General features: G+C 48.2%; 1 protein-coding gene across 1 annotated transcript in view; it reads left to right on the plus strand.

Moving 5' to 3' along the window:
* The first annotated feature begins 4,982 nt into the window (after window positions 1-4,982).
* Window positions 4,983-18,038, plus strand: part of ZKSCAN1 (zinc finger with KRAB and SCAN domains 1) — a 47,493-nt gene continuing 34,437 nt past the window's right edge. Inside the window, exon 1 of the mRNA XM_044232691.1 lies at window positions 4,983-5,223. The gene's annotated coding sequence lies outside the window, so the exon portion shown is untranslated. The remainder of the gene's footprint in view (window positions 5,224-18,038) is intronic.

The following is an 18,038-nucleotide window of genomic DNA, read 5'->3' on the forward strand; positions in this document are numbered from 1 at the left end:
CGAGATCCCACCCCACCACAGCAGGAGAGATGGGTTGGGGTGGGCAGGGGGAGGGAACCTCTGGAGACCCCAGTCCTGGCCAGCTGTGGGGGAAGGGGAGAGGGACCCAGAGGGACCCAGAGCCACTCAGACACCCAGAGAAATTTCCTGGAGGGATTCAGATTTCAGAGAAGGAAGTGAAGGCCAAGATAGCTGCCAAGAAGAGAGAAAAGATTATTCCTGACCAGTGGGGTATGAGTGGTGGAGGGGAGGGCCACAGGGGCCTGACAAGGGACATGAGTGATGGTGGGGATGGGCTGTGGGCATCACCGGGCACACCAGGGAGGATGAGGGGCTTAGAGGAGCAAATGTGGATCCTTCCATGAGCACCTCCTGCCCGCCCAACAGAGAACCACCAATGAGGGCGTCTGGGTGGCTCAGTGGGTTAAGCCTCTGCCTTCCGCTCAGGTCATGATCTCAGGGTCTTGAGATCAAGCCCCACATGGGGCTCTCTGCTCAGCAGGGAGCCTGCCTCCCCCTCCCCCTTTGCCTTCCTCTCTGCCTACTTGTGATCTCTCTTGGTCTGACAAATAAATAAATAATATCTTAAAAAAAGAGAGAGAGAGAGAGAGAACCAGCAACAGATTCTCCTGCAGGCAGGACCAAGTTCAAGTGTTCTTTGAGGATGCCCCACCCCAGGAGGACCTCATTGCCACAAACTCTCTCCTTGGCCATTCCTCAGTCACTTAGTGCTACCTTGTCTCTCTCGAAGATTCCTCTGGAGACAGTTCACCAGCTAGACATGAAGGATGGAGGGCTTGGGTTTACGCAGGAGATGTCACCAGGGTACAGGACTTAACTGTAGTCACTGTTAAGGTCCTCTCCAATTTGGCTGAACGCTGCCTTTCAACCTGGCTTGTCACTAGAACTTGACAAACAGATACATTTAGAGTTCTCCATTTCCTTTGCTCATGTATTGGTGCATTCACTCAAGAATTCTATATTGAGTATTTATTTTCTGCTTTGGTACTCTAATAAAGACCAAGCAGAACAAGTGGGTGTCTCCCCTCCCTGCATGGAGTTTACCCCTCTTCTGCTTATTAAAACAATACCCTCCGTCAAGGCTCAACCCACATCTTACCTCCTCCTGGGACCACCACCATGATCACTATTTCCAATATAGACTTGTCCATGCTGTGATGTCTCTCAGAAATATCAGGGAAGATTTCCAGAAAGACAGTGAGTAAAGCCAATGACCACACCATCTTAGCATCCCAGACCATTCTCCTTTTTGTTCCTTTTCCAAGTGAAAGGAAAAGAATCAAAGATGGGAGTATCTGGGGAAAGAGCATTTGGGGCAGAGGGCACAGCAAATGCCCAGTCCCTCGGGCAGGAACAATCATGGTGTTTGAAAGGCAGAATAAGGACCAGTGGGTGGGACCATCATGAACACAAGGAGAGTCAGAAGATGCTGAAAAGGCTGGTAATGGTCAGATCCTGCAAGGAAGGCATGGTTAGCCTTGGGAAGGAGTTTCTACTGCCAATGGCCTCACCTGGTAGGTTCTAACCAAGATGGCAATAGGATTTACTTTCGTTTTTTGGTTTTTTGTTTTGTTTTCTTTTGTTTTAAGATCTTATTTATTTGAGAGCGAGAGAGAGCAGGAGCAGGGAGAGGGCCAGAGGGCCAGAGAGAAGTATCCTCCCCGCTGAGCAGGGACTCAGTTCTTGGATGCTGAGATCATGACCTGAGCCGAGGTCAGAGGCTTAACCCACTGAGCCACCCAGGCGACCCTGCTTTAGGGTGTTAAAACATCGCTTTGGCTGCTGTGTGAGGAAGAGACAATGGTGACACAAGGATGGAAACAGGGAGACCAGAAACAAATCCGGGGGACGGACTCGCACTGGAATGGACTCGGATGGGAGCAGCTGTGACGGTAGCTAGCAGCCAGAGTTCAGGATACATTCTGGACATCAAGCCTGAAGGATTCGCAGATGGACCCAATGAGCCCTGAGTTTGCCGAGGGGTTAGCCATGAGGTGCGCGGAGAAGACGGGAGCGGTGACTCAAATTCGAATCCCAGGTCTTGGATCTGAGTCATTTCCGGAGGTCCCCTCCTGGCAGGCTGTGTCTCACGCAGCCTCCAGCCTGAGCCCCCCCCCCCCCCGGGATGGCTCTCACTCCACCTGATCCCTACTGCCCCTGGAAGCTTCCTGCTTCTCATCTGAGGACACATGTTCAAGATGACCCACCGGGAATAGAATACTCCCAGTCCCTGCCCGGGTTCCCAGTGTAACTCCCCCACCCAGAGCCAGCCTCCAAACCAATCCGTGCTAGTCCTTCCGCTGCGTCCTTCCTCGCTCTTACAGCTGAGATCTTTGTCTTCTCTCCCACCAGCCCTAGCTGCAAGCTAAGGTCCCAATTTCGCCCCCACGTTGGCATCCTCCCCCTACCGGACCCCACCCTCCCGGCACACCCGAGCAGCTCCTTCCAGACGCTTCTCCTCCCCGGCTCTCCAGACGCGGCTTCCGCGTGGTCCCCGCGCCCCCTCGTGGTGGAAAGACAAAGTTGCAGGCTGGTCGTGCTCCCCTGGGCGGGGTCTCCCCTACGCCTGAGGGCGAGGAAACGTACACGCACCCCTGGAACCCAGGAAGCCAAGGTGGCTGGGTTTATATTCCTGACAACAGCAGAGCTCCGAGAAGCAGAAATGCTTTCAACATGGTTGGTGAATTACTGCTTTCGATCATTCCTAAACTAAGAGCCAGCAGAGAGAGGAAAAGATCAACTGAACGCTTCTGAGAAGCCCCCTTGGCCCTGCTCCTGCCAGTAGCTGCCCCAGAGTTTGTTTCCTTCTGCAGACCTGACCCGTTACGCTCTCGCCTGCTCTGGTACAAGAGCTTGCGTTTGGCTTTGAACTTCAAACCCCAGTGCCAACTTCAGGGAGTTACCTTACTTAATGAAACATTAGCACATTCCCATTAATGTCAAGAATAAAACAGAATTCCTATTTCCACAACTATTCAGGATTTTTCTGGAACTTCTAAGTTAATTCCTTAACACAAGAGGAAATGAGAAGTTCAAATATTAACCACCATGAAATGAACTGACACTTATTAGCAGACGCTCTGCCTTCCTACCCACAACACTCAAGAAAATCAATGGCCAATTCCCTGAAATAAGTCAAAGACTTCAGAAATGTGGGTGACAAGCAAATACACAAGATCAATAGATTGCATATATACCAACGACACATCTTTGGGAAATATTAAAGAAAAAAGGGAACCCAACCACAATCTCTTGAAAAGGAATACAAATAAAGTGCCCAGGAATGACTAGATGTTTTCCTCCAGGTTGATGGGTCAGTGGAGCATGGCAGCTCTTGATGTCAGGGTTGTGAGTTGGAGCCACACGATGGGTGTGGAGCCTATTTTAATTAAATAAATAGGGGTTTTTAAAAAAGATTTTATTTATTTATTTGACAGACAGAGATGACAAGCAGGCAGAGAAGCAGGCAGAGAGAGGGGGGGAAGCAGGCTCCCTGCTGAGCAGAGAGACCGATGCGGGGCTCGATCCCAGGACCCTGGGATCATGACCTGAGCCGAAGACAGAGGCTTTAACCCGCTGAGCCACCCAGGTGCCCCTAAATAGGGTTTTTTAAGAAGAAGAAGAAAGAAGCTCAAAGCAAAAGCAAAATGTTTCCCAGGTAGTAATGTTGCTTAGGGACCACCCAGGTAGACAATTTCCTTAAACTAAAGCTACCTGGCTGGAAAATTAAATATTAATAGTTGTACTTTAATAGTTGAAAGGAAATGTGGGAGCCTGAGGGTGACCCCAAAATAGTTTCCATGTACATGGTGTTCTCACTTCTTTACGGACCATTGACTGCCTTGCCTTATCTCAGTCATGCTGTCCCACAGGTGCCTCCTAGGCTCACAACACCTGCTGAGGGAGCAGTCCGCTTCCCTGGACCCTTGAGCACCCAGTCCTCACTTGGGCGAGTCAGTGTCAGTGTCAGATTTCCTTCTCAGGCTAAGCGGCAGGACTGTCCCCTATCATGATTCATCAGAAAGAGATTTTCTATCTAAGCGGTAGGCTCCGCTGCAGCTGCACCGTATTGCCACGAGAGGGCACTATGTGCCATGCTAACGGATTGGGAGAGGTTCTCCCAGGAGCTTTAAGGACGTGTAGGGCTCATGAGAAGCCTGGTTGGCGCGGCTCGTCAACTATGTTTCCAGATCTTTTATAATTAGGAGGTCATCTCACTTCGTTTTCACAGCTGCCCCCCCCAAACATTTCCACCTGAATATCCTGAAGACCCCTCAGAATCGCGAATTCAAATACCAGCGTGATCTTCCCCCTCCAACCCATCCCTAGAAGAAACCAGAACAATTTCCCCTCTTCCCCTACCCCCTCCCTCCTCCGTCTCCCCCCTTCTCCTCTTCCCTCTTCTCCCGCTCCTCCCTTTCCCCCTCCTCTTGATTTCTCCATCTCCATTGAGGGCATCCTTACCCTCCTAACCATCCAAACTAAGACCTTTCATTCCTGTCCCCTCCCTTTCGTCCCAGACAGCCTAGATGTCACCAAAACCAAAATACGCTCTCACTCCCGTCCTTTTCTCCACCCAGATTGCTCCTGTCTGACTATGCCTCCCTGGGGTAGTGTGCAGTCCTCCCCAATCTCTGGCCTTTCCTATCATCCTTGCTGCCCTGACAAAACAGGTGAGATCATGTCATTTCCTTCTTTAAAGGTCAAGAAAGGTGGAAAAACCCAAGTGTCCATAGAAGAGTGACTAGGTAAACAAAATGTTTGTTTTTTGGCTAGTAGCCATCCTCATGGGTAGGAGATACTTCTCTGAATTCCTGCACACTCCCTTTGGTCGATCTTGGTGTTTTGCTTTGTTTTTAATCTTTTTTTAATTTTTGTGGGGTTCCCCCCCCCATTTCGTCGATTTTTGAAACTGTTCGCTATTTCCTGCCATTTTGAACACGTCGGTTTTACATTTCCAGGGTGTTCATTTCGGATGAGAGGCAGCCCCAGGCAGGGGCAAGGGCCCCAGGCCGCGGTGGCACAAGTCCTGGGTTCTGACTCAGCTGTCGCCGGGAGACCCTGCGCAGGAAAGAAGTTTCTCCAGGCCTCGTTTGCTCCTCCTCTGCGGGAAGCCAGCAAGATCAAGAACTACATCGCGCTCCAGCCCCTCAGCTGAAACGCAGGCCCGGATACAGGTGAAGTGGACATTCTCTCCCACAGGTGAGTTCTGGATTCGAGCTCCATTTTTTTCCTTTTGACTCATTTTGCTGCCCCTGGCTGGGGTACACGCCCCCACCCCGGGACTACCGTCCGGGGTCTGGCGTGGTCCGGTCCCGGACGTCCAGCGAGCCTGGGGAACCACCGAGAGACGAGACCTCCCGGGTCCTAGAGAGGCGCCTCCACAGGCCGGCGGGGGCGCACTTCCGGCCTTTGTGTGTTTGCGGGTGACGGCGGCCCGGGGGGGTCAGTTCTCTGAGCTTCGGCCGCCGGGGTCCCTGCTGTCGCGTGGCTCGGCGTCACCTGGGGGACCCGTGAGGAGGCCCGACTGTCCGCCGCGGGGGCCGCGTCTCTACTTGTCCCCGCGTACCGGCCTCGCCATCCCGTTGTGCCGCCGGCCGGCGAGGAACCATCCAAGACTAGGGGTGCGGTGGGGGCGGGGCCCGCGGTTTGACCCCTCGTTCTGCCCCAGAATTCGGGCCAAACCCGCTCTCTGCGTGATCCGTGTTGCTGCGCAGGACGGGTCGTTTTTGAAAAGAAACGGTTGTTGAACTGCGGGACGGGCTCTGGATCCCTCGACTCTGCGTTCTCCCGGTTCCAGGCACACTTAGCACCCCGCGCTCTGGGCGAGGAGGGGGAGGAGGAGTGAGGACTCACTAGGTTCTCGTCTGTGCCAGCCGGGGGGACCCTAGCAAGGGAACGGACGGGTATATACGGACGGGTGTGTTCCGGGGATATACGGAGACGGTGTGAGATGCACCCGAGAGCGGGCGCGGAGCTCTCCGGGCATCCGGGCGGGGCGACTCGGTGAGGCGGCTGCTAGCGCGAGGGGGCGCTGGGGGCGCAGCTGTGGAACCGCCTACCGGCCTGGAACATTCCAGGTGGGGCTGGAGCAAAAGCACAAAGGTGGAAAGGTGTGGGGGGTGGGGAGCTGCCGGGAGAGGGGTGAATATTTCAACACCATCCGGATCAATGTTAATTCTGTGCTGGGTTGTGGAGATTACAGAATGTGTATGACCGCAAGGCCCCGCCCTGGAGATTGTTAAAACGCGTCTGCTGGAAATAGCCGAGACTCTTAAAAAAAATAATAAAAGTAAAAAACACCTGGTTTTGTTTTCTAGAGGTAGTGTGGATTCCGCTTAACAGGCTGTGTGACCTCGGGCAATTTTCTTAATCTTTCGGATCCTCAGGTCCTTGTTTCTAAAGGAGGGATAATAATAGTATTTAATAAGGAGCAGTGAATGAGGTAATAACTATAAGCACCTGCCTGAAATGTGTGGCAGGTACTGAAGGTTCTCCTAGGATAGGATGGAATAGGGTAGGATAGGATCGTCCTATATCTTTACTCACTTGATTTGAAGTGATGTCCCTCCTTATTTTTTCTTGAATCAGCCCAGACATCTGGCACTTTTCTTGGTGTCTTTCTTTTTTTATTATTATTACTAACGTATAATGTATTATTTGTTTCAAGGGTACAGGTCTGTGTCTTGGTGTCTTTGTTTCTGTTCTGCTTTTTCAAGATTTTTGTTTCTTTGACTAGACTTTCTCCTTTCGTTTCTTTTTCGGGCTTGAACTCAAGTGTATTCTTCTTCTTTGGGCTTATATACAGACCTTTCTGCTGAATTGTGAACTATGCGTTCCTAAGAACTTGATATTCTGCAAATCTTCATCCCCCCCCCCCCAAAATCACTCAAAATAGGTCCAAGGCTAATTAGAGTTGGGGAGACTCCTCAAAACTATATATTTTGCCTTAGGTTACACAGTTATCTGACTCTTTGCTTTGGCTCAGGTGGTGATCTCAGGGTCCTGAGATTGAGTCCCATGTTGGACTCTACGCTCAGCAAGGCATCTGCTTGAGATTCTCCCTCTCCTTCTGCCCCTCCCACTCACATTCTCTCTCTATCTATCTATATATAGATGAGGGGTTTTTTTTGTTTTTTGTGGTTTTTTTTTTTTGTAACCAGAACTTAAGGGAAAACAGTAACAAGCCTAATTTAGAGTGTTGGCACAGAGTGTTAGAACACGGGACTCTTGATCTCAGGGTGGTGAGTTCAAGCCCCATGTTGGGTGTGGAGCCTACTTCAAAATAAAAGAAAATGTTAGCACACTTTAAAAAGTCATTGAATTCCTTGTAAGTAAAGGGATATTATAAGGTACAGGAATATATGTTTTAAAGATTTTTATTTATGTATTTGATAGACAGAGATCACAAGTAGGGTGAGAGGCAAGCAGCGAGAGGGGGAAGCAGGCTCCTGGCTGAGCAGAGAGCCCAACGCTCAGCTTGATCCCAGGACTCTGGGATCACAACCTGAGCCGAAAGCAGAGGCTTAACCCACTGAGCCACCCAGGTGCCCCAGGAATATATATTTTGAAAATAAAGGGAGGGGTACCTGGATTGCTCATTTGCTTAACTGTCCAAGTCCTGGTTTGGGCTAAGTCATGATCTCCTGAGTTGTGGGATCAACCCACACATCCAACTCCTCACTGTGGGGCCGGGGAGGGGAATCCACTTGAAAGTTTCTCTCACTCTGTCCCTCCCTGGGGCTCGAGCTTGCTCCCTCTCTCAAAATAAATCTTTTTTTTTTTTCAATATTTTATTTACTTGACAGAGAGAGACACAGTGAGAGAGGGAACACAAGCAGGGGGAGTGGAAGAGGGAGAAGCAGGCTTCCCGCCAAGCAGAGAGCCCAACGCGGTCCAATCCCAGGGCCCTGGGATCATGACCTGAGCCAAAGGAAGACGCTTAATGACTGAGCCATCCAGGCGCCCCTCAAAATCTTTTTTAAAAATTATAAATAGGGGGCACCTGGTTGGCTCAATGGGTTAAGCCTCTGCCTTCAGCTCAGGTCATGATCTCAGGGTCCTGGGATGGAGCCCCGCATCAGGCTCTCTGCTCAGCAGGGAGCCTGCTTCTTCCTTTCTCTCTCTCTGCCTGCCTCTCTGCCTACTTGTGGTCTCTCTCTCTCTCTCTCTCTGTCAGATAAATAAACAAAATATTTTCTTAAAAAATGATAAATAAATAAAGGACGGGCCTGGCTGGCTCAGTCGGTAGAGCATGTTACTGTTGATCTGAGGGTCAAGTGTTCAAACCCCATATGGGGTGTAAAGATTACTTTTAAAAAATACATAAGTAAATAAAAGAGTAAACCCCCTACAAATGGCCAACAGGCACATGAAAAGATGCTCAACAGCCCTAATAATTAGGAAATGCAAATCAAAACCACAATGAGGCATCACACCACACCTTTTTAGAATGGCTATCCACAAGAAGATAAGACCCAACAAGCTGGTGAGGATGTGGAGAAGGGAAGCCTCATGTACTGTTGGTGGAGTATAAATCGGTGCAGCCACTATGAAGAATAGAGAAGTATGGCAAAAAATTTAAAATAGCTACCTATTTTTTTTATTTTTAATTTAAATACAATTAGCCAATATGTAGAACATCATTAGTTTCAGATGTAGAGTTCAATAATTCATAAGTGCATATAACACCCACTGCTCATGCTCTCTTTAATGCCCATCACCCAGTTACCCCATTCCTCCCAACAACCTCATCTCTAGCAACCTTGTTTCTTTCCTGTAGTTAAGAGTCTCCCGCGGTTTGTCTCCCTCTGGTTTCCTCCCATTCCGTTTTTCCCTCCCTTCCCCATGATGCTCTGCACTGTTTATTATATTCCTCATATGAGTGAAACCATATGATAATTGTCTTCCTCTGATTGACTTATTTCTTTTTTTTTAATATTATTTATTTATTTATTTGACAGACAGAGATCACAAGTAGGCAGAGAGGCAGGCAGAGAGAGAGAGAGAGAGAAGCAGACTCTCCACCAAGAAGAGAGCCCAATGCGGGGCTCAGTCCCAGGACCTTGAGATCACGACCTGAGCTGAAGGCAGAGGCTTCAACCCACTGAGCCATTCAGGCGCCCCTGACTTATTTCTTTTAAAGATTTTTATTTATTTATTTGACAGAGAGATAAAGAGCACAAGTAGGCAGAAGAGCAAGCAGAGAGAGAGGGGGAGGCAGGATCCCCACCGAGCAGAGAGCCTGATGTGGGGCTGGATCCCAGGACCCTGGGATCATGACCTGAGCTGAAAGCAGTCACCTAACCCACTGAGCCACCCAGTCATTCCTGAATGATTTATTTTGCCCAGGTTCATACCCTCCAGTTCCATCCATCTTGATGTAAATGATGAGTGTCCATCCTTCTGATGTCTGAATAATATTACCTTGTGTGTGTGTGTGTGTGTGTGTGTACATACATATATGTCTGTGTGTTGTACACACACACACACACACACACACACCCCACAACTTCCTTCTCCATTCATTCATCAGTGGACATCTCGGATCTTTCTGTAGTTTGGCTATTGTGGACATTGCTGAACAGCTACCTATTTTTACTATATGATTTAGCAATTCCATTTCTGGGTGTTTATTTAAAGGAAATGAAATCACTGTCTCCAAAAGCTATCTATACCCATGTGTTGTTCATCATGGCATTATTTACAATAACCAACACATGGAAGCAAGCTAGTGTCCTTCTGAAGATAAATGGATGAAGAAAATGTCAGATACACAGACACACACACACACACGTATGTATGATGGAGTATTATTCAGCCATAGAAAAGAAGGAAATCCTGTTTGCAACAATACAACTGGACATTGAGTCATTATGTTAAGTGAAACAAGTCACACGCAGAAAGACATATTTATGATCTTACTTATATGTAAAATCTAAAAAAAAGAACAGAAACAAATCTAAAAAAAATCTAGAAACAGAACAGATTGGTGATCGCCAGAGGCTTGGAGATTGAGGAAAATGAGTAAAGGTGGTTAAAAGGTACAAACTTCCAATTATAAGGCAATTTCTGGCAGTGTAATGTTCAGTATGGTGCCTATAGTTAGCAATACTGTATTGTATATTTGAAAGTTGCTGAGAGAGTCAATCTTAAAAGTTCTTATCACAAGAAAAAAATTTTTGTAACTATGTATGATGGTGAATGTTAACTTATTATAGTGACTATTTTGTAATGTATACATATATCAAATCATTACATCCTACACCTTAAACTAATACAATGTGTCAGTTATATACCAGTAGAACTGGGAAGATCGTTTAAAATAAAAGGAGCTGGGGGGCCTGGGTGGTTCAGTCGGTTAAGCATCCGACTCTTGATTTCAGCTCAGGTCGTGATCTCAATAGCGGGGTAGAGCCTCGAGTTGGGCTCCATGTGCTCAGTGAGGAGTTGGCTTGGGATTCTCTCTCCCTCTCCCTCTGCCCCTCCCCCCCACTAAAATAAATAAATAAAATATTTTTTTAAAAAAGGCAGGGGCGCCTGGGTGGCTCAGTGGGTTAAGCCGCTGCCTTCGGCTCAGGTCATGATCTCAGGATCCTGGGATCGAGTCCCGCATCGCATCGGGCTCTCTGCTCAGCGGGGAGCCTGCTTCCTCCTCTCTCTCTGCCTGCCTCTCTGCCTGCTTGTGATCTCGCTCTGTCAAATAAATAAATAAAATCTTCAAATAAATAAATACAATCTTAAAAAAAAAAAAAAGGCAGGTGTGGAGTGCCTACCTGGCTTAGTCAGTGGCAACTCTCGATCTTGGGGTGATGAGATCAAGCCCCACGTTGGGCATGGAGCCTCCTTAAAATTAAAAAGAAAAAAAGAGGGTATAATTAAAAAGGAGCAGATAGCTTGACTCATAGGCTGAGAGGGGAGGTTGAGGCCTTTGAGTTAGGGAGACACGGGCACATACATGGAGATCGGAGCCAACCGTGCAATAAGTCTTTCCAAAATAAAGCAGGTAGCTACCTGAGCTGCCCGGAGGGAAGAAGGGTGTGTGCTGTCCTCAAGTTGCCCACCGCTTGCCGAATTCAGCTTTCCTCCCTGCTTTGCTTCCGGGCGCTGTTGCCTAGCAGCACAAGACGTTAACATGCTGAGAAAACTTGCACAGAAACAACAGGACTTGCCATTTCGCTAACGCCATTCTCCCCCTTTACCAAGTGTCTGTGTGCTAATCACAGGCCCCAGGAACATATTCTAGCGAAGCAGACTCTGCCGCTTTCTTCTGCTCCTTTCCGTCACCTCTCAAGCTACTTTTTTTTTTTTTTTAAATGCTCAGGAGGGGGTATGATGGATAATCAATTTTGCTTCTAGAGTGGAGATGCACAGTGATCAGAAACTGGGAAAACGCGTGGGAGAGAAGGGTGGGCAGATGAGATTGAAGTAGACACTGTACGGGGAGTCCTCGGGTTACTAGCGCCTAAATGTTCAGAGGACAGCAGCCAGACCCTCCTGCCTCCTCCTCTCCCACCCTCCCTCTGCCCCAGCCCCACCCCCACCTCCCCAGCCCCACCCCCACCGCCCCATCCCCTCCCCCTGAAGGCTTTGACCCCAAAGCAGGAACTAAGCAGGATACAGCTAATCTGGCACCTCTTTGTCATCACCTCTGGGAAACACCCCCACACCCCCCACAGCTACCCCCCCACACACCTGTCCTCAGTGCCACCCTTTCCTGCCCGTCACTGCTCACCGTTCCCTTGTGTCACATCAGGCAGCCACGCACACAGGCACACAAGTCCCTTCCTTGTGTCCCTGCCACAGGGACATTTTCCATCACCCGCCTTTACCTTAGGAAAGGTGCTGCCCTCCACCATCTCACGCTCTTTCCCCGTTTGTGAATTTCAATATAACACTAATCATGGACTACTTGACCAAGGATTATCCAGAGATACAAAGGTATTGGGAAGAGAGAAGGCCACAAACACCCACGTGAAATGACAGGGCGGGGGGGAGGGGCGGATACGAGCATCTCAATCATTTATTTTATTTTTTTAAAGATTTTATTTATTTATTTGACAGGCAGAGATCACAAGTAGACAGAGAGGCAGGCAGAGAGAGAGAGAGGGAAGCAGGCTCCCTGCAGAGCAGAGAGCCCAATGCGGGACTCGATCCCAGGACCCTGAGATCATGACCTGAGCCGAAGGCAGTGGTTTAACCCACTGAGCCACCCAGGTGCCCTCAATCATTTATTTTAAATAACCATTTATATGTTAGTATTTTACTCTTGTAATACTTTGCTGTGGACGTAATTTTTTTCTGCATGCAACCCACATTTATTGGCTTCTTGCTAATGTTTTGAGAAATAACACTTTTAATCACTCTGCATGGAAATCTGGCTAAAATTTATGACGCTTTCCTGTGGGGACGTGATTTAACTCATTTTTCCTGCCTCAGTCAACATGACACACAACCTTTACACAGTGACGTCCTCGGGGACATTGTGGGTTCTTTGCCCAACATGAAGTGATCCTACCTACATAACTTTCTTAATTTCTCTGTACATTTCTTTTCAAAGAAAATGTAAGCTGAAACCTCATATACTCAGAAAATTTGCTCAATTAAACATGAATCCTGCTTTCATGTCACTTACTACAATAGTCTCTCATGTTTTTTTAAAAGTTATTTCTAGTGACTCAAGAAGTCTGAATTTGTTTAAAATTCAACCCTTGGCACAACCCTTTCCATACGCCCACCATTTTAAAAACATGGTTCGACACAAATATTTACCTTGTAATGTTCAAAGAGGAACCCCAAGCCTCTTTAAAAATAAAACAAATAAACTCTGTCCTTTGCTTGGAACTTAGTGCTTATTTCTCAAACCTTATTGCAAACTTCCCTGGTATTTCTGACCCCATTTATGTAGTCAGTGTATTTACAAGACTGAAGTGACACATACACACTTGTTTTCCAATTTCCTTTTGGGCAATGGTTATAAAAACATTATTCAGTGAATCCACTCTGTCCCCTGTCATCGCTTATCCCACTGGTCCCACCTGGAACATTAAAATGCCCTCTTTGTGGGAGCAGGTCTTTAATCGCAGTCTGTTCTCCACGGGGTTCTGCTGCTGTAAAGGGACTGGAGGTGAAAAACCACTGGTGGATGACTGCTCTTTGAAGGAAGTTCCTTTCCCAAGGGCTCTGTCTGTGTTATAACATTGCCCAGTCGTACTATGCCCCAAAGGAGCAGTCCTATACTACTAGCCTATTGCGGAGCCTGGGTTTGTCTGTTTTTAAATAGAACCTAATACTTGAGGGATCAGGGACACCTGGGTGGCTCAGTGGGCTAAAGCCTCTGCCTTCGGCTCAGGTCATGATCTCAGGGTCCTGGGATCAGGCCCCACATCAGGCTCTCTGCTCAGCTGGGAGCCTGCTTCCCCCTCTCTCTCTGCCTGCCTCTCTGCCTACTTGTGATCTCTCTCCCTCTGTGAAATGAATAAATAAAATCTTAAAAAAAAAAAAAACTTGAGGGATCAGTGAGATAGGACAGAGGAAACCCCTGTGGAAACTGTGTAGCAGTAACACATTAACAGCCACAAAGTGTTAAGCACCTGCTGAGAACCAGGAAAGCTACTCCATACTTTGTATCCATGATAAGATCACTTTTAAAACCCAGAACAGCCCTGGGAGGTTGGCATCATCATGCCCGGAACCTTAATGAGGAAACAGAGGGCCAGACAGCTCGGCCAGTGAGTCAAGCCAGCTCAGGTTCAAGACTCGGGCTCTTTTCGCTAAAAGCCTTCTCCAGATAGAGGCTCTTATTTTCCTCTCTACCCAGAATGAAGACAAGAGCTGTCTTTCAGATGCTTAACCACCAGCGGAGGGCATGGCAGGAATTCATCCGGGCTCCGGAGGCTGGCTGAGAGGCACGGCATGTCTCCCAGACCTGCGCGTGCATTTTCGAACAAGCTCCAGCCTGTCCGGAAAGCCCCTGAGCTGTGCACATTTGGGGAAGTTTTGCTACATAATGTAGAAGAGGAAAATTAAGGTGTTGGAGATAAAAGGTAGTATGATCTCGCATTCGGAAACAGCCAGAGATGACAGAATATTCCTTCCAAGAAGCTCTGGCTTCTTCCTCTTACCAAGTAGACACACAAATGATAGATGACGTGGAAAACCTGAAGGACTTAATTGCTTTTTGAAAATTGCTGAATGATGCCGCCTCTTAAAATGAGTTTAACTAAACTGACCTGTCGTCGGGACCAAGGCTGGCTCAGTGAGATCAGCTATATACCTGCTCAACTTGTAACATGTGGGACTTCCAGGGCAGTAGGGGTGCAGGGGGAGACGCCCAAAATGTGCCACTTGGGCATAAAGATTATTTCAAGTTAAGGGGCATCCGGGTGGCTCAGTCAGTTCAGCGTCTGCTTCGGCTCGGGTCATGATCCCAGGGTCTTGGGATTGAGCCCCACATCAGGCTCCCTGCTCAGCAAGGAGCCTGCTTCTCCCTCTCCCTCTGCCTACCACTCCCCCTGCTTGTGCTCCCGCTCTCTCTCTCTGTCAAATAAATAAATAAAATCTTTTTTTTAAGGTTTTATTTATTTATTTGACAGAGAGAGAGAGATCACAAGTAGGCAGAGGGGCAGGCAGAGAGAGAGGGAAGCAGGCTCCCTGCTGAGCAGAGAGCCCGATGCGGGGCTCAATCCCAGGACCCTGAGAACATGACCTGAGCTGAAGGCAGACGTTTAACCTACTGAGCCACCCAGGTGCCCCAAATAAAATCTTTTTTTTTTTAATTGCCAAACAACAGCGACAAAACAAAAAGGGGGGGCTTAAAAAATGGGGGAATTGTACCCCTTTTCCATAGGGGTACAATGTCTTTTTTAGTTTTGTTTTTAAGATTTTTTTTTTTTTAATTTGACAGAGAGAGAGGCAATACAAGGCAGGGAGAGTGGGAGAGGGAGAAGCAGGCTTGCTGATGAGCAGAGAGCCTGACATAGGGCTCAGTCCCAGGACCCTGGGATCATGACCTGAGCCAAAGGCAGACACTTAACAGCTGAGCCACCCAGGCGCCCCTCTTTTTTAGGTTTTGAGAACAATTTGATCTATATCCCGAGAACAGCTATGTATTTTACTCTTTAGAAAAATCCTGGCATTCTTTTGGAGTGCCCAGCTGGCTTGGTGGGTAGAGCATGTGACTTTTGATCTCAGGGTTGTAAGTTCGAGCCCCATGTTAGGTGTAGAGATTACTCAAAAATAAAATCTTTTCAGGGCACCTGGGTGGCTCAGTCAGTTGAGTGTCCAGCTCTTGATGTTGGCTCAGGTCGTGATCTCAGAGTCACGAGATCAAGTCCTATGTTGGGCTTCATGCTGGCCTTAGAGTCTGCTTAAGATTCTCTCTCTTCCTCTCCCCCTACCCCCTCCCTGCCTCAAATAAATAAATAAATCTTTTTTTTTTTTAAAGATTTTATTTATTTATTTGACAGGCAGAGATTACAAGTAGGCAGAGAGGCAGGCAGAGAGAGAGGAGAAAGCAGGCTCCCTGCGGAGCAGAGAGCCCGATGCGGGGCTCGATCCCAGGACTCTGGGATCATGACCTGAGCCGAAGGCAGAGGCTTTAACCCACTGAGCCACCCAGGCGCCCCTAAATAAATCTTTTTTTTAAAAAATGAAATCTTTAAAGAAAAAAAAAAAGGAATGAGGAGGGGATGGCAGGGAGGAGAAGGAGGAGGAAGAAGGGGCAAAAGAAAAATCCTAGAGCTCTTTCTTCCTGCTCCAAAATGCCCAGGCTGCCATCCCAGCTCCGTCACACCTGTCACCTCAGGACATGTGTCTCCCATCAGCAGCACTCAGGGAGCCCTAGACCCAACGTCAGCCCCAGCTCCACCCCATGTTGGGTCTCCTGCTACTGGAGCCCATATCTCTCCCAAGTACACTTTCTTTGGGTGTCCCATATCCTTCCATAAGCCTCCCGAGACAGAGTGCCCACCGAGTAAATAAATACTTTGAGATCTTGCGTATCTGAAAATGTCCTTCTACTCTCATCACCCTTTTTCCGGTGTGGGTATAAAATTCGAGTTCGGACACTATTTTTCCTTGGGATTTTGTCTTCTAACTTTCAGTGTTGCCGTTAAGAAATCCGGGAGCATTCTGATTCTTAGTTCTCCATAGGAGACTGCTTTTTTTTTTTTTTTTTTAAATTTCTAGAAACCTTTGGATAGTAAATTTCACATCCATGAGTAGGTATTCTTTCTTTCTTTCTTTCTTTCCAAAATTCATTTATTGAAAAGATGGGTTTTATTTAGTTGAGAGAGAGTGCACCAGAGGGGATAGGAGCAGAGGAGAGGGAGAAAGAGACTCCCTGGTGAGCAGAGAGCCCAGTGAGGGATCCTGATCTGAGCCAAAGGCAGAAGCTCAACGGACTGAGCCTCCCAGGCACACCCCCCCCACCACCAAATTCATTTTCACTGAGCATGCAGCAGACTGTACGTGTTTTGGATTTCTCTGACATTTTCCTAAATTCTTTTATTGCGGATTCCGCGCCCGCGCCCCCGCCCTCGCCTACTTGGCCTCCTCCATTCTCTTTCCGAAATTTCGGAAACTCAGCTGTGGGAGCTCCTGGGTTGGCTTCTTCAATTTTCATATGTTTTTCACTCATACTTCCAAACTCTTGGCCTTTTCTTTCTCTTTTTCTTTTTTTTTTAAGATTTTATTTATTTATTTGACAGACAGAGATCACAAGTAGGCAGAGAAGCAGGCAGAGAGAGAGGGGGAAGCAGGCTCCCCGCTGAGCAGAGAGCCCAATGCTGGCTCCATCCCAGGACTCTGGGATCATGACCTGAGCCGAAGGCAGAGGCTTTAACCCACTGAGCCACCCAGGTGCCCCAAGTCCTTTTCATTCTAATTGCTGGCATATTTCCTTCACCTCTCCTAAGCGTTCATCTTTGCCTAATATTATTTCCCAAGATACTCCTTCTGTTTTCTGAATGTTCCTTTTATAGAGCATCCTGCAATTTCTTCTCCTATCTCTGCAGACAGAAGTGCAGAGGTTTGGTTAAATGTTCCCTTCTGCTCCCGCGTCTGTCATGGTTTCCTGGTCTTTCTCTTCTGTGGCCTGCTGATACAGAAACGGGCTAAAGATGGCCCCTGGGTTGTTTACCTCGAGGCAGGCTCAAAGCCCACCAGCCCTAAACTCAAATTCTTACACATCCTACTGGTTCGAACACAGACACCAAAACGTATTTTTAGTCATGGAGAGCCTGCCTGCTTTGCAAAATTGCACCCAACATCCATTAGCTCTAGATAAGACCAACCCCAGGGCAATAAAAGCCCCCAAGCCAATCCTGCTTTTAGGATTTCCTGACCCAGAAGACCCCCCACTGTGCTGGTGGGTGACCTCACCTAGACAGGAAAGTCCTCTGTCCTAGTCCTCTCTCTCCTGAGTGTTCTTTTGCCCTACTCCCCACTCCCCACCACCACCACCACCCCCCTGTGCTGCCGCTGTGTCTGCAAGGTCCCTTTCTTTTTTTTTTTTTTTAAGATTTTTATTTATTTATTTGATAGAGAGAGATCACAAGTAGATGGAGAGGCAGGCAGAGAGAGAGAGAGAGAGAGATGGAAGCAGGCTCCCTGCTGAGCAGAGAGCCCGATGTGGGACTCGATCCCAGGACCCTGAGATCATGACCTGAGTCCAAGGCAGCGACTTAACCCACTGAGCCACCCAGGCGCCCTGCAAGGTCCCTTTCATGCAATCCTGTGCACGGTCCACCCAGTAAAACACGTTGGAAGGCACTCTCACGTGGTGTCCTGCCTTCTGGATCAGCCCCAAGCGGGGGCTCTCACCACACCCAGCCTTAAAATAAGGGCTTTCCTCAAACGTCTTGGCTGTCCATTCACACATGTTGGCATGGGACTCGGGGAAGCTCCCTTGCAAAGCTCTGCGTGTGGGCAGGCTTTGTCCCCTATGAGATTCCCTTAGATGATCCGGTGGGAACTTGACTCCCAACTGTCAGTGTCTTCATCTTGTCTCTTGGTCT

Source organism: Neovison vison, chromosome 14, assembly GCF_020171115.1.
Source record: "Neovison vison isolate M4711 chromosome 14, ASM_NN_V1, whole genome shotgun sequence".
Classification (NCBI taxonomy): domain Eukaryota; kingdom Metazoa; phylum Chordata; class Mammalia; order Carnivora; family Mustelidae; genus Neogale; species Neogale vison.